Here is a 14573-nt window from a genome sequence, read left to right as displayed (position 1 = left end):
TCACGCAGACGGTTGCGAATGGTCCTCGCCGATATCCCAGGAGCAACAGTGTCCCTAATTTGCTGGTAAGTGGCGGTGCGGTTCCCTACGGCACTGCGTAGGATCCTACGGTCTTGGCGTGCATCCGTGCGTCGCTGCGGTCCGGTCCCAGGTCGACGGGTACGTGCACCTTCCGCCGACCACTGGCGACAACATCGATGTACTGTGGAGACCTCACGCCCCACGTGTTGAGCAATTCGGCGGTACGTCCACCCGGCCTCCCGCATGCCCACTATACGCCCTCGCTCAAAGTCCGTCAACTGCACATACGGTTCACGTCCACGCTGTCGCGGCATGCTACCAGTGTTAAAGACTGCGATGGAGCTCCGTATGCCACGGCAAACTGGCTGACACTGACGGCGGCGGTGCACAAATACTGTGCAGCTAGCGCCATTCGACGGCCAACACCGCGGTTCCTGGTGTGTCCGCTGTGCCGTGCGTGTGATCATTGCTTGTACAGCACTCTCGCAGTGTCCGGAGCAAGTACGGTGGGTCTGACACACCGGTGTCAATGTGTTCTTTTTTCCATTTCCAGGAGTGTATACACTGATGCGCCAAAGAAAGTGGTACAGGCATACGTATTCAAAGATATGTAAACAGGCAGAATACGGCGCTGGGGTCGACGACGCCTATACTAGATAACAAGTGTCCGGAGCAATTGTTAGAGCGGTTACTGCTCCTACAATGGCAGATTATCAAGATGTAAGTGACTTGGAACGTAGTGTTAAAGTCGGCGCACGAGTGATGGGACACAGCATCTTCGAGGTAGAGATAAAGTTGGAATTTTCCCGTACGACCACCTCACGAGTGTACCGTGAGTATCAGGAATCCGACATCGCTGCCGCCGGAAGAAGATCCTGCAATGACGACTGAAGAGACTACTTCAACGTGGCAGAAGTGCAACCTTTCCACAAATTGCTGCAGATTTCAATGCGGGCCAGGAGGAAGTGTCAGCGTGGGAAGCATTCAACGAAACATCATCAATATGAGCTTTCGGAGCCGAAGGCCCATTCGTGTACCCTTGATGACTGCAAGACACAAAGCTTTACGCCTCGCCTCGGCCCGTCAACGCCCACATTGGACTGTTTTTGACTGGAAACATGTTGCTTGGTCGGACGAGTCTCATTTCAAATTGTGCATATCAGGAGGCGACTGTTCAAGCTGGTGCAGGCTCGTTAATGGTGTGGGTTCAAATGGTTCAAATGGATCTAAGCACTATGGGACTTAACACCTGAGGTTATCAGTCCCCTTGACTTAGAACTACTTAAACCTAACGAACCTAAGGACGTCACACACATCCATGCCCGAGGCATGATTCGACCCTGCGACCGCAGTACCAGCGTGGTTCCGGACTGAAGCGCCTAGAACCGCTCGGTCACATTGGCCGGAAATGGTGTGGGGCGTGTGCCGTTCGCTTTATATGCGACCCTGATATGTCTAAAACCACTCTCACTGGTGTTCAGACGTGATCTCCACCCCCTCGTACTCTTACGGATTTTTGGACAGCATTGCAGGATTCACAGGTACCAATTCCCTCCAGCAATACTTCTGCGTGCTTGCGGGGGCCCTATACGGTATGAAGCAAGTGCACCAGTTTCTTTGGCGCTTCAGTGTACAACTTTCGCCTTTATGACCGCATAAGCTCTCCTGGGGAAACTTCCAGTCTGTGGACGGATGGCAGCCATTCTTAGCCAAGAGCCAAAACCAGAGAAGGTGGTCTGCGGTCTGGAGCCAGCCGCTGTGGCCGAGCGGTTCTAGGCGCTTCAGTCTGGAACCGCGCAACCGCTGCCTCGGGCATGGATGTGTGTGATGCTATTAGGTTAGTTAGGTTTAAGTAGTTCTAAGTTCTAGGGGACTGATGACCTCAGATGTTAAGTCCCATAGTGCTTAGAACCGCTTGAACCATTTTTTGGGAGGGTCTGAAGCAAAGACGGTGTTCTGACTCATGACAAACTTGTTCCGCTAACTTTAGGTCGGGCCTCAGGGCAGAGAAGTCCATTTCAGGAGTATTACTGTCCACATAGAATTGACCCGCAGATTGCTTCACAGGAACAGTCATCTTTCCGAACTTGTCCTCTACTATACGTGGCACGCAAAGCTTTAAAATGTTTTATGGCGTTCCGCGTTTAGCGCAAGAAGGGCAGCACACCCTAACTAAGCCTCCGTCCTTAACTGTTGGAGCTTCGCATAATTACAGGCAACGTTCTCCAGGAATTCGCTTAAACCCCAACCCTTCCGTCGGAATGCCACAGGCTACAGCGAGAGTCCTCACTTGAAACCACGCTTTTACAGAGCCATCCTCCGACCATTGCCATCGCTCTTCGCACCACCTCAAGCGTCACCTAGCGTTGACAGCAGCAATGTATAGCCTACGAGTAACTGCTCGGCTATTGGAGACTATTTACTCCCTACGTACAGTCATTGTGCTACCTGGACTACTGGTGGCAGTTTGCAACTGACGAATGAGTCCTTCCGCTGATTTCATACGATTGTTTTCCATAAAACTCCTCAGCTCTTGACACCCTATATACCTAAGTACCTGAGGTTCATATAATCTTGATTTACTGTAGACGACCTTTGTAAGTAGGGCAACCACAGCTTGGGTATTGATATACCACTTCAGCAATATTTAGTCCTTTCTTATTGAATCACTACCAGTTTCGTGGCACTAAGAGCCACATCCTCAGGTGTACAATTATATAAGAATAAATCCAGAAGGAATAATAACCCTGAGATATGCACAGGCATGGTACAGTACTTTAAGATTTTAAAATGTTTTTAAAAATGTTAGTACTCGCACAACTAAGACATTAAAGCGGGAAAGCTCGTAATAATTTTATCCAACATTCGGCGTTCGTCAGAACAAACAACCGCTGAAAGACGGTATATCTTAGAATAAAGAAGTCAAATTCCAATATAGGCGATGGCCCTAAACACATCATACCATAGTGATCCATTAAACTATACTCCCTCCGAACAGGCCTTGAAAGGCCCAATGTTACCGACCGGTCCCCTTGTATTCCTACGCCCACAGGACTCACTGATTGCGGATATGGAGGGGCATGTGGTCAGCACACTACTCTCTTTACAAGACCGGAGCCGCTACTTCTCAATCAGGTAGCTCCTCAGTTAGCCTCACAAGGGCTGATTGCACCCCGCTTGCCAACAGCGCTCGGCAGACCGGATGGTCACCCATCCAAGTGCTAGTCCAGGCCGACAGCGCCTAACCTCGGTGCTCTGACGAGAACCGGTGCTACCACTGCGGCAAGGCCGTTGGCATAGCGATCTACTGGTAACGAGAAAATAAATGAAAACAATGAAGTCCAAATTTTGGATCATAATGAAAAACCAAGAAGTGGTTCCCCCAAAATGGAGGGATCTTCTACCTCGGCCAAATCCGTCAAGTGAATACGGAAAAGCAGAACCCGAAAACGGTACTTACCCGCTTCACCGATCTATACGCAACCGCGTACAGGGGGCGCGGCCACTTGCTCTGACATACTGACGGCACGAAAGTAAACAGGCTGCCTGGGTACGGCTCGTAAATGCGCTGATGATGCGCGCGCTCTACCAAATGATTGATGGTCTTTTGGGGGATGCACGAATGGTGAATGAGAACAAGAAATTGGTAAGCTCCTTCGGAACAGGTCTCGTAAGACCCTGACGGTACTGACCGACCGCCGTGTCATCCTCATCCTAGAGGAGTCACAGGATGTGGACACGGAAGGGTGTGTGGTCAACACACCGCTCTCCCGGCCGTTGTCATTTTACGAGACCGGAGCCGCTACTTCTCTGTCAGGTGGCTCCTCAGTTTGCCTCACAAGGGCTGAGTGCACCCCTGCCTGCCAACAGCACTCGGCAGACAGGATGGTTACCCATCCAACTGCTAGCCCAGCCCGACAGCTCTTAACTTACCTGATATCACGGGAACCGGTGTCACCACTGCGGAAAGACCGTTTGCGAGAACAAGGAATATTGGGATAAAAGTACAAAAACTGTAGAATAATAGTATGGCAGTGACTATTAAGGAAAGGCAAACCTACGTTTCTAGCATTTGTAGACTCAGAGAAAGCTTTTGACAATGTTGATTGGAATACTCTCTTTCAAATTCTGAAGGTGGCAGGGGTAAAATACAGGGAGCGAAAGTCTATTTACAATTTGTACAGAAAGCAGATGGCAGTTATAAGAGTCGAGGGGCATGAAAGGGAAGCAGTGATTGGGAAAGGAGTGTGACAGGGTTGTAGCCTTTCCCCGATATTATTCAATCTGTATATTGAGCAAGCAGTAAAGGAAACAAAAGAAAAGTTCGAAGTAGGCATTAAAATCCATGGAGAAGAAATAAAAACTTTGAGGTTCGCCGATGACATTGTAATTCTGTAAGAGACAGCAAAGGACTCTGAAGAGCAGTTGAACGGAATGGACAGTATCTTGAAAGGAGGGTATAAGATGAACATTAACAAAAGCAAAACGAAGATAATGGAATGTAGTCGAATTAAGTCGCAGGATGCTGAGGGAATTAGATTAGGAAATGAGACACTTAAAGTAGCGAAGGTTTTGCTATTTGGGGAGCAAAATAACTGATGACGGTCGAAGTAGGGAGGATATAAAATGTAGACTAGCAATGGCAAGGAAAGCTTTTCTGAAGACGAGAAATTTGTTAACATCGAGTATTGATTTATGTGTCAGGAAGTCGTTTCTGAAAGCAATGGTATGGAGTGTAGCCACGTATGGAAGTGAAACATGGACGATAAATAGTTTAGACAAGAAGAGAATAGAAGCTTTCGAAATGTGATGCTACAGAGGAATGCTGAAGATTAGATGTGTAGATCACATAACTAATGGAGTGGTATTGAATAGAATTGGGGAGAAGAGGAGTTTGTGGCACAACTTGACTAGAAGAAGGGATCGGTTGGTAGGACATGTTCTGAGATATCGAGGGATCACCAATTTAGTATTGGAGGGCAGCGTGGAGGGTAAAAATAGTAGAAAGAGACCAAGAGATGAATACACCAAGCAGATTCAGAAGGGTGTACGCTGCAGTTGGTACTGGGAGATGAAGCACCTTGCACAGGATAGAGTAGCATGGAGAGCTGCATCAGACCAGTCTCAGGACTGAAGACCACAACAACAACAACAACAACAACAACAACAACAGTGACTGTTGACACATTTTCATTAATGACGCCCGTATGTTATGCCAAAGCTATAGCGTAAAAGGGGAAGATCATATGCATATATTACGGCAACGAAACAGACTTGCCGGCAGTGTCCACAGAATAACCTAAAAACTTGAAAAAACTTTTAAGAACTTTAAAATCCTAAAAATTATTGTTTCGTAAAAATGTTTTAAAAAAGTCATCACTCTGATAGTTAAAAGAATCCAAGACAGTAGTGAATTTTGATACTTGTTAAGAGTAAATAAAACCTAGAAAAATGTATAAAAAATTTTAAAACATGCTTGGAAGGAAGACGTGGAAAATCTAAGATATAATAAGGACCATGCATAAGAGATGTGAGGTGGGGAGGGGTTTGAGGGGGGGGGGGTAGGGGGGAGGAGAAAATGGAAAGGCTCAGGAGGAACAAAGAGGGACTAGGTAAAGAAAGTACAGAGTGTTACGTCAACTAATTTAGGCAGTCGAAATTTGACAAAATGCTTCAGTGTCTCAACTCCGCCAGTCTATATCTCAGGGTTGTTATTCCATCTGGATTTATCATTATACAGATGTTCAGCTGAAGATGTGGCTTTCAGTGGCACGAAACCGGTAACGATCCAAAATTAACGGACTGTAAAAGAGTACGTGGTTTGGGGATGGGGAGAGAAACTTCTGACTCCAGTGTTAACGCATAAAATAGGCAGGGGAGCGGGGAGAAGATTGTTAAATATGCCTCGTGGTGGCAGTGTGCAGGAGATCGAGCGGTCAGGATTTGAGAGTGGGCATCCAGGGCTGCCGTTAAATGACAAATCAGGAAATTAAGTACAATAAAGAGGATATATTTCAATATACGGAGTACAAAGGGCGCGCTTAGGGTCGGAAGTTAGCAGATTTAGGCCAGTCTAGGAGGTCGAACAATTAAATAAAGTGGGTAACGGAAGGGGAAGCGGTTCATGTTAACTTACGTTGGCAGCCGGTCGTGGTAAGCGGAACCAGAGGCTTTGCGTTCCGAAGAGACGTCTGTACTGCTCGAGGTCTGGATTACAAGAGAGAGAGGCAACTGTGTTCTGCACCGCAGAATACTCCAACGTCCACACACGTGATCGGTATGCCGCGCACGCTACTGGATAAAATTAATGGCGTGAATTCCCCAGCAGTTTCAGCAGAGGGCTGAGGGCGTCTCCTGTCGGCAGCTTTAACTGGACAGAACCGATTTTGAAAGGCAACGGACTTGTGTCACGTAGACACGGCGTGAATTACTCTGGAAGAAAACTTGTAAAAATTGCACTGGGCCTTTGAAATACACCAAGAATAAATGCACATGATAAATGGGTATTCATTGGACAAATATATTATACTGGAACTGACATGTGATTACATTTTCACGCAATTTGGGTGCATAGATCCTGATAAATCAGTCCCAGAACAACCACCTCTGGCCGTAATAACGGCCTTGATATGCCTGGGCATTGAGTCAAACAGAACTTGGATGGCGTGTACAGGTACAGCTGCCAATGCAGCTTCAACACGATACCACAGTTCATCAAGAGTACTGACTGGCGTATTGTGACGAGCCAGTTGCTCGGCCACCATTGACCAGACGTTTTTAATTTGTGAGAGATCTGGAGAATGTGCTGGCCAGGGCAGTAGTCGAACATTTTCTGTATCCAGAAAGGTCCGTACAGGACCTGCAACATGTGGTCGTGTATTATCCTGCTGAACTGTAGGGTTTTGCAGGGATCGAATGAAGGGTAGAGCCACGGGTCGTAACACATCTGAAATGTAACGTCCAATGTTCGAAGTGCCGTCAATGCGAACAAGAGGTGACCGAGACGTGTGACCAATGGCACCCCATACCATCACTCCAGGTGATACGCCAGTATGGCGATGACGAATACACGCTTCCAATGTGCATTCACCGAGATGTCGCCAAACGCGGATGCGACCATCATGATGCTGTAAACAGAACCTGGATTCATCCGAAAAAATGACGTTTTGCTATTCCTGCACCCAGGTTCGTCGTTGAGCACACAATCGCAGATGCTCCTGTCTGCGATGCAGCGTCAAGGGTAACCGCAGCCATGGTCTTCGAGCGGATAGTCCATGCTGCTGCAATCGCCGTCGAACGGTTCGTGCAGATGGTTGTCGTCTTGCAAAGCTCCCCATCTGTTGCCTCAGGGATCGAGACGTGACTGCACGATCCGTTGCAGCCATGCTGATAAGATGCCTGTCATCTCAACTGCTACTGATACGAGGCCGTTGAGATCCAGCACGGCGTTCCGTATTACCCTCCTGAACCCACCGATTTCATATTCTACTAACAGTCATTGGATCTTGACCAACGATAGCAGCAATGCCGCGATACGATAAACCGCAAACGCGATAGGCTACAATCCGACCTTTATCAAAGTCGTAAACGTGATGGTACGCATTTCTCCTCCTTACACGAGGAATCACAACAACGTTTCACCAGGCAATGCCGGTCAACTTTCCTCATGTCAACACGTTGTAGGTGTCGCCACCGGCGCCAACCTTGTGTGAATGCTCTGAAAAGCTAATCATTTGCATACCACAGCCTCTTCTTCCTGTCGGTTAAATTTCGCGTCTGTAACACGTCATCATCGTGGCGTAGCAATTTTAATGGGCAGTAGTGTAAATTTCTTAAACCAATTCCCTAAAATATTCCTTGACCTGTTCCCATGTTGTTCAGGACTAAATACAGCTGAAACGGTTTATTGATGCCCAAGAATCTTGGTTTAGCTGCGGGTGTTCCCTCGCATTTCCATTTCACAATCACATGACGATCATTCGACGTGGGCTGCTTCAGAAGGTTTGAGATGTCCCTGATGAAACTGTTATTCAGGTGACACCTGTTGTTCCTGCTTCTGTACTGACAACACAATAGTGCCCGCCTCCTTTTATACTGGCTGGTAATCTCTCCGGTGTTCAGATCGGCATTTAACAGAGGTGTACGGGGTACTTTTCATCGCACAGGGTAGTCCGAGCAACGGGCCGTAGCATCACGTGGGGACAGTGGGCTGCCCTTAGAGAGGCTGTATACAGAGAGAGTGGCCATAGGTGAAGTTGCCCGTGATAGGTTGATTAGCTTTGGCGCCATTTTTCTGCCAAACGTCTCTCGCGCTTCCTATGCTCGCCGTGCTTTTGAGTTGAATTGAAGTTCAGAGGACTTTTGGAAACGATTAAAAGGTATTTGAATTATTGAGAGACTTGTTATGCGTTGTGCATGCACGTTCGATTTAATTGTATATCGTTTTTAGTACGTAATTAGCGTTTGCGTGCATACTGGTAGCATCACAAGCTTTTCTGAAGCCAATATCTGACAGTCCTTGCTGGAAACGGGAACTTCCTGTAATTGTTGTACCATGCTCATTCGACTTTATAGCATCAAAGTTTATTTCGTTCCGAATCAGAACACTAGGTATTATTTTGGTTTCAGTATTATTGCCTGACTGTTGACGCAGGCAAGTTGTAAGCACGTTTTCCGCAGTTGTCGTGGTTGCTGAAACATTATTCGTAGTAAATAATTGTAGGTACTCTTGAAGACAGTTTTTAATAGGCCTACTTACTGTGGGATAGGAGAGATGCTGTAGTTTTCATGTTATATTTGGTCGTTTATACAGTAGCCTACATTTAACATTACCTGATTTTTGTAATATTTTTCGTTTGTTATCTACGAGAGGTATTCAGTATATATATACAGGGTGTTACAAAAAGGTGCGGCCAAACTTTCAGGAAACATTCCTCACACACAAAGAAAGAAAATATGTTATGTGGACATGTGTCCGGAAACGATTACTTTCCATGTTAGAACTCATTTTATTACTTCTCTTCAAATCACATTAATCATGGAATGGAAACACACAACAACAGAACGTACCAGCGTGACTTCAAACACTTTGTTACAGGAAATGTTCAAAATGTCCTCCGTTAGCGAGGATACATGCATCCACCCTCCGTCGCATGGAATCCCTGATGCGCTAATGCAGATCTGGAGAATGGCGTATTGTATCACAGCCGCCCACAATACGAGCACGAAGAGTCTCTACATTTGGTACCGGGGTTGCGTAGACAAGAGCCAAGAGCTTTCAAATGCCCCCATAAAGTCAAGAGGGTTGAGGTCAGGAGAGCGTGGAGGCCATGGAATTAGGCCGCCTCTACCAATCCGTCGGTCACCGAATCTGTTGTTGATAAGCGTACGAACACTTCGACTGAAATGTGCAGGAGCTCCATCGTGCATGAACCACATGTTGTGTCGTACCTGTAAAGGCACATGTTCTAGCAGCACAGGTAGAGTATCCCGTATGAAATCATGGCGGTGAATCGGGGAAGTACAGTACATACTGACGAAACTAAAATGAGCTCTAACATGGAAATTAAGCGTTTCCGGACACATGTCAACATAACATCTTTTCTTTATTTGTGTGTGAGGAATGTTTCCTGAAAGTTTGGCCGTACCTTTTTGTAATACCCTGTATATGAAAGAAAGTCGTAAGCAGTTGTTTACTTGTGACATGCAAAACAAGTGACTAGAAGTACTAATACGTCTCACACTTTTTGCATGTCACAAGTAAACAACTGCTTACGACTTTCATTCATCTGGAGTAATACAGGTACGTTAAATCTTTAGCGTTATGCACTTCCGATACAAAACAAATGCTATACACTATATTTTTTATTTACGTTACTTTCATTGCAATATGTCTAGTAAACGAACTTTAAAGGAGATGAATGCAAGTAACGAATAATTTTTACAGCCACTGTATCAAATTTTCCTGTGCTGTACGTAGTAGGCTACTATGAGTATATTATAGCTGTAAAGAAAGGCATTTAACGAATGATTTCGCCATATTGTCTTGTGCTTTTGATTCGGTGAGTGTGTACTCCACTACTCCACTACTGGCCATTCAAAAGTCCCGCCCGCAGTTTGGCAGAAAAATGGCCGCCGTAGCGTCCGGTTGGCCACTCTCTCCCTGTACAGGCTCTCTAGGCTGCCCTAGCGCTTGGACTGCTTGCGTCGTTCGTGAAACACCGCTTGCGTACACCTGCGGGAGACGGCAGCTCAGAAACACGGCCTGATGGGAATTCCGGGAAAAATGACGGCCCGGAAGACACGCCAGATTATCGTCTCTCCAGCGGATTTCCTGGAAGGCTGGAGGCGGCAGCGAGCGCGGCCGATCGGCGCTTCTTTCTGGACGACGACGACCGAGACACGGCTTGATCTGCGCGGAAATTGAGTAATTGTCCCTCCTCATAGGCCGTGCGGGATGGCAGACCGGAGCGTTCACTCATGACGAAGTTTCACATTCCCTATTTTTCTTCATCCCCTCATTTTCTTATTCCTACCAGTTTATCTCGAATCTTTGCCGATGCGGAACTATGATGAAAATAGTGCCGTGGGCTAAGATCGTGCAAACGTCGTCTGTGCAGATTAGACACACATTACGAAGGCATGTAGCAAGTACGAGACGCAGAACTGTCAAATTTTACGCTTGTTTATACTATAGAGGCTGACGGGGGGAGGAGACACCGAGAACATTTTCTCTAGGCTTAATGTGTTGATGAACCCGTGTGGGGAAGCATGGCAGAAACGTTTTTCTACAATACTTTTACAGTCACGGCAAACATCTTTAGCCCGTTATGTTTACGAGCGAATATTTCTTCATACAGCTAAGCTCCTTAGAAATTCGTAGCAAGTATCCTGATAATGGAGTAACTCTGTGGACTAACTCTGTGTATAGTGTATGCCGAAAAAACGGTACGTGACAAAATTCCATTAGTACGTGCACACATTCAACTATCGCGGTCCTCACGAATTCCTTTTTTTCTTATATTTTCCTTTATGATGGAAATTTGTTACTTAGGGAAAGCAGGAAAATCAGTTACCGTTGGTTGCACAGTAAACACATACACATTATTTAAGGAAATAACTTTTTAAAAACAATCATTTAAAAAAACTGACTGAAACACAGGCTACACTGACAGCTGAAGGCCTTATTAAGAAAGAATTCAAAATTATTTGTCAGTTGTAGGTCGCAAGCAATACCTCAGAACAATTAGCGGCTGAAGGCCTGATTTACAAGTGAGGAAGACAACTACATGTTGAAAATAACAAAATAGTTTTTAAAACAATCATTTAAATAAATTGACTGTAACATAAGCTACACTGACGGCTGAAACCCTTATTACGAAGAATTCAAATTATTTGTCGGCCACAAGCAGTAGGAATAATTTAAACAAAATATTATTTTTAAACAATTGACACAATCAGACCAAATAAAGAAGGGAGTGATCCACAGGCAGTGCTCCAAGGACCGACCTGAGAGAAGTCCCTACAGCTGCGTAAGCGGTGAGACAGGCAGCCAAGAGACATGCTCACCTATCAGGATGGCAACTCAAACTAGGGACAGTTTAAACGCCGATCAATGCTCTTACCAAATCCACCTAATGTGTGATAACCAGTACGACATCGGAATAATTCAAGCGAGGACAAAGTGACAGACAGCACTGCGTCTTCAGAATTCTGTGTTTAAAACATCGAAAGGCAGAAGGAACCACTGCAACCAAGGTAGACAATAGAAACCAAAATCCACACAGCAATGAAAGAGGCTGTCGAACTACACGTCATGCCGGACAGCATCGGCAAGACGAGGAAAAGTACACTGCCGCAAAATTACGCTAACCTCCAGGGCAGGTAACTGGGGCGTTAGTGGCCACTAGGCAGTAAAATGCCGCTGGTCGCACTTTACCAATAATAACACCAAATTCAAAAGCTAGTAACAGGTGTAAGACGTCGCGGTCTCCTGACCTTCATTGCTTACATATTCCGCCCTCACAATCATGTTCCGCACACCAAGACGCTTCATTCGAACACAAACTCGATAAGATAAAGTCAATGTCGTATGAATTCATGTAAACGATATGCAAATAACGAGTAAATAGCAAGTGTGCACCGAGGTTGAAATACTCGAGGCTGGCGTACACACACACATTCAAGACACGACGGTCACAGGAGCTTTTAGTTCAGGAGAGGCAAACTGCACACCAGGAGGCCGGTCCCTTCAGAGGACGAGTCAACCTATCTATGTCGGCCAGCAACCACCCCTAGAGCAGACAGCATTTGCCCGAGTGAAAGGGAGAATGACCCCGTGTTTGGATTAAAAGCAAATTCCTCTACATTGTGTGGGAGCGCTCAGCCTACACATTCTTTACAAACATAGCACACAGTTTCAGAGGTTTTCACACGGAGATAGCAAACGCCAAACGCCGATGCTACAGATTTCTGGATTGGTCGCCTTAAACAAAACGTCATTCTCCCTTTTTAGAAGAGCAATTCTGATTGACAGACAATATTCCTGACGCCTTGAGGTAAAGGAGTAATGGAAGAGACCGAAAGATATACCCCTTCACGTCTGGCGTGGAGAGGGGCAGTTCCGTTGTAGCTCTTGGAGCGAGGAACAAGTCTCTCCTCAGTACTTCACTGGGAGAGCACCTCTATCGAGAGCGAATCAGAGTCTGACTCTGTATTGAGTCCTTGCAATTAAGTGTTGTTCACTGTGTTGGCGCCACACTTATTGTGCGGTGTGAACAGACAGAGTTATAGTTAAACGCCTGCGAGCGAATTTTTGAGTGGCATCGTGGTGGACTCGTTACCTGACCGGTGTACCACGCCAATAGATAGACTAGGGGCAAATAGACATCCTTGACTTCATCAAGGCATAGGGAGAGTTTGATTGTCAAAGGTCAATCCAGATAGAACGAGAGTTATCTTATTTGTCAGCAGCGAGCGGCGCAGACACCAGTCATCGCAGCTTACGGTATTGTGCGCTACAGCTCTTGCGAGCCCCATATTTCCTCCACAACAGTACACTTCACTGCATTTCACACACGACAGCCTCGATCGTACCTAGCAACATTGTAATGGATAATTATTCAAGTTGAGTAGGCGCAGCTCTCAGCCATTGTGCCAAGTCAATAACAATCTTAAACTTTGTATAGAAATTTCATTAGCGAATCCCATCCGTAAGAGGAAACTTTACATTCTGAAAAGAACCTGGAAATAACGTGTTCAGTTCATAACTAATAGTGCCATTGTGATTTCTCAGAATTTTTGCAAAATAAATAATAATTTTCGTTACTTTCATGTTTTTCTTACACTAACTAGCACTACTCCGGTACCCAAGTATACCACTAGTTCCTTAACAAATTTTGTGAATTTTTGTGTCATTTCCTTACAGCGGACGACTCCAGAAGATATTTATTGCTGAATGATTTTCCGGCATTTCTCTTTCGCACTTCTGTAGTGGTGTTGGGGAGGGGGGGTGGAAATTGCATCTTGCAGGAGCCACAGGGTAAAGGGTATATCTCAGATTAATCCGTTACGCAGAATGGCATCCACACACGCTCACACAGGCAGTAGAAGACAGCTAATAGGTTACGCCAACTCGACACGCTCCACTTTTTGCTGTTCGTCTCATGGCGACCCTGCGAGCAGCAAAGAACGAACAAACGGCGTGATCACAAAATAGTGGAGATTTCACTCAGCTCAGCGTCCTGGGTCCGGTGGACAACGAGGTTGTGGCCCTCATAACTGCAGCCCATCGTTCCGGCAATACCTCCATGCTGCCAGCGGTCCCGGCATGTCCTTGTGCTGCCGGACCTCTCTGCTGCTCCGTCCCAACCGAACTACCTGACACACTCAGACCCCCAAAACACTTCACGTCCTTCCAAAGATATTATGGGTACTAGATATCTTTAAAAGCTTCTGCTGCCACTCGCGGGCAGACAACGTTAGCAAATGTAGTGGCACCAGTAAACAGAAGAAGAAAACGAGACGCTACTATCCCTATTATTTATTTATTTATTTATTTATTTATTTATTTATTTAACCTGGCAAGATTAGGGCCATCAGGTCCTCTCTTACATCTAACCAGGCATTCTACTTATTTTACATTCATACGTTTTAGTAGGCATGTTAAACTACATCTAGTACAAAAAGTGAAATAAACAATTAGAAGGTACACCTGGAAAAATACATACACATAGAGTTTATATTCGTAGATCATAAGTACTGTTATAATTAGACATTATTGAAGAGACAAATTTTAGATAGGAGTGCTGGCAGCAGGGAGTATGAGGGAGATTCATGGTGAAGGGAGGAGAAGAATAGAGAGACATGATGAAACATAATTATGGAAATACAAAGGAAAAGAAGATTGCGTGGCTAATACAGATGTATGAAGGGGAAGGCATCTCAGGAGCAAGATAGGAGACGCTAGCTTTGCTATTTGACAGATGAGAGGATTGGCCTGGTACATTAATTTTGTGGAGAACTTTATGAGGATGATAGCAGGAAATGCTTCA

The sequence above is a fragment of the Schistocerca americana genome, chromosome 10 (genome assembly GCF_021461395.2).
Source record: "Schistocerca americana isolate TAMUIC-IGC-003095 chromosome 10, iqSchAmer2.1, whole genome shotgun sequence".
Taxonomy (NCBI): domain Eukaryota; kingdom Metazoa; phylum Arthropoda; class Insecta; order Orthoptera; family Acrididae; genus Schistocerca; species Schistocerca americana.
Note: the sequence above shows the minus strand (reverse complement) of the source record.